At 30.6% G+C, this 2683-nt stretch overlaps 1 long non-coding RNA gene across 1 annotated transcript in view; it reads right to left on the reverse strand.

Moving 5' to 3' along the window:
* The window catches only part of LOC118747761, a 117134-nt gene that overhangs the window by 540 nt on the left and 113911 nt on the right, over positions 1–2683 (reverse strand). The gene's annotated exons all lie outside the window — the stretch shown is intronic.

Below are 2683 nucleotides of genomic sequence, written 5' to 3' on the forward strand. Positions count from 1 at the left end.
ATTTTTCGATAGATTTTGTAATCGATTTTTTATCGATTTTGTAATCGATTTAGTTAACGATTTTGTTATCGATATTTTTATCGATTTTGTTATCGATTTTATTATCGCTTTTGTTATCGATATTTTTTTCTTAGTTTGTGCTTTCGTTTTTGACTTGGATATGCTCTTAACCATACCACGTATTCTACGTTTAAATTTAGCGGGTGTATCTCCGATACAGCCTGCAGACCAAGACGAAGGCGCTGGACTGTTCCTTTTTTTAGTTCCTCGTAAATTTATGTTTTAGACTACAAAGTTCGCTTATTCTGGCGTCACCGCTTTTCAGTGTAAAGAGCTGAGTAGAACTCAAAAGTCTTGGGAATCTGTTTCGATGATGTATACTCAAACACCACCTACCTCAAGGAAGACAAATAAATTTATGCGATCTTGTTTAAAATGAAAAGGCTGATTCTTATACTAATTTGTACCCCATCGGGACCATAATTGTGTAAGAAAAATAACCGCTTTATTGTCAACTCTGCCAACTACGGCATTACTTAATCCATGTATTCTAACCAGGGACCGAACATAACAGTTAATTACGAAAATTGTTACGGAAAAATTCACTATGCAGCAAATGTTCTACTACTAAGTGATACATATCAATCGATTTCTTAAATTTGAAAATATTTAAATTTGAAAATAAATTTTTATTTGCAATTTTTATGCAAAATCAAAAAATATGACAATTAATTTTGATTTTTGTGTTATAAATCCAAAATAACAATTATTTTTGATTTTTATATTATATGCCTCAGATAACAGTTATTGAAGGCTTTTATTTATTCAGTGACTTTTACTTTTAGAAGTCATCAATAAAAATCAGTCACCGACTTTTATTTTTTAAATCATTCGTACAAAAGTCATTAATGTTTTTCGAAGTTAAGAAGGTGTTGGGACACAAAAGTTTACTACGACTTATACAAATGACTTTTATAAGTATTATTTAAAAAATAAAGGTCAGTGACTGATTTTTATTTATGACTTTTATAAATAAAAGTCTTCGGTAACTGTAATCTAAGGCATATAATATAAAAATAAAAAAAACTGTTATTTGCAGATTATTTAAACAAAATTAAAAAATAATTGTTATTTTGGATTTATAAAATAAAAGTCAGAAATAACGGTTATTTAAGGAGTAATTTAATAAAAGTAAAAAAATAATTGTTAAAGATCGATTTTTTTAATAAAAGTTGTAACTATTACGGTCCCTAATTCTAACCAAACCACTTCAATGCAAACCAAACTAAACCGGTGCAAAAGAAAAGTAAGCAAAACGAAACCAAATAAAACCTAAATCCAAACTTTCACTCAAAACTAAACCAGAGCAAACCAAAACCTAAATCAAATCCAACTGAAATCAAGCCAAACTATACGAAAGCCAAATCCAAATCAAATCAGAACCAAACCAAAGTTTAGCCTAATTTAATCTAATCATTGTACCTCATTTTACCTAATCTAACCTAGTGCGGTTTTCTGGTTTCTGGACTTCAAGAGTGCCGGAGCGATGGTAGTTCAGGACCGGATTCAAGCATAGGCTACATAGGCGCTAGCTTAGGGGCCCGCGCCATAATACAAAAAAAATATAAGAAATTAAAAAAAAAAACTTCCATTTCCATGGTCACAAGAGCCAAAAAAAAAAACATTTAAAAATTTCTTTATGTGCATTACATGCTATTTTTGAAGGTCTCTTTGAATATAAGAATAATTTTACCTTTTTAGAGTTTTTGATTTTTTTTTACATGAATACAGCATGTAATAACTAAAAAAAATTAAAATGTCAGCCAAAATTTATGTTCATTTTTTGTTTTAATTTCATCATACTGATTTCGAGTTAAAACGGGAAATCAAAGGAATTTTTGTATTCAACGATAATTTTCATCCTAAACTCTCTCTCTCAAAAGTTTTAAAATACTTTTAAAGGATAAATGTTAAATTTCGCCAGTTTTTGTCATTTCTCGAAACATTGGATTTTATCACAAAAAAGTTCATTTTCTACCATGTGTTTTGATCAAGGCAAAATGCCTTGTCCGGAATGCGCCTAACGCCAGTTGAAGCTACCAAAATTTGGTCTATTCGTTTTTGGCCTCTAACGCCCAAATTCCATAATAATAAAGACAACAAAATTTAAAAAAATAAAGGTGTTTAATCATTTGCGCACTGTAGACTTATGATGAATACCACACTGTTTTCTCCGGAATTATTTTACATCCTAATTATACACTCAAAGTAAAAATGCACAATATGCCATAAATTATGAAACCTTTCAGCTTAACTCATTTCAAAATTAATCTTAATAAAGTTTTCAGGCTAAAGGATAGTAAAATTTAATGACTTCCACATGTATGTACGCATGTATGTGTGTAGGTGTGCGCTTTAAATCTCATTAAAATCCAATTACGTGCTACAAATAACTACATATTTTAAATTTTATCTCATGTGTACATGAGGGTGGTCCCTAAAAAAATCAAATGAACAATTTTTACCAGTCTCACCCCCACAATCGGTAATACCACGATCACAGATATCGCATATCCATTTTGGGTCCCGATTGGAGACGGTTAAGACGTCTTCCAAGGGGTAATCTGAAGTTTGATCCCTGTGCGACACGCCTTAACCGACTTCAATTGGGACCAAAATTCAT

Source organism: Rhagoletis pomonella, unplaced genomic scaffold (genome assembly GCF_013731165.1).
Source record: "Rhagoletis pomonella isolate Grant_MI unplaced genomic scaffold, Rhpom_1.0 Rhpom_scaffold_00012, whole genome shotgun sequence".
In the NCBI taxonomy this organism is placed as follows: domain Eukaryota; kingdom Metazoa; phylum Arthropoda; class Insecta; order Diptera; family Tephritidae; genus Rhagoletis; species Rhagoletis pomonella.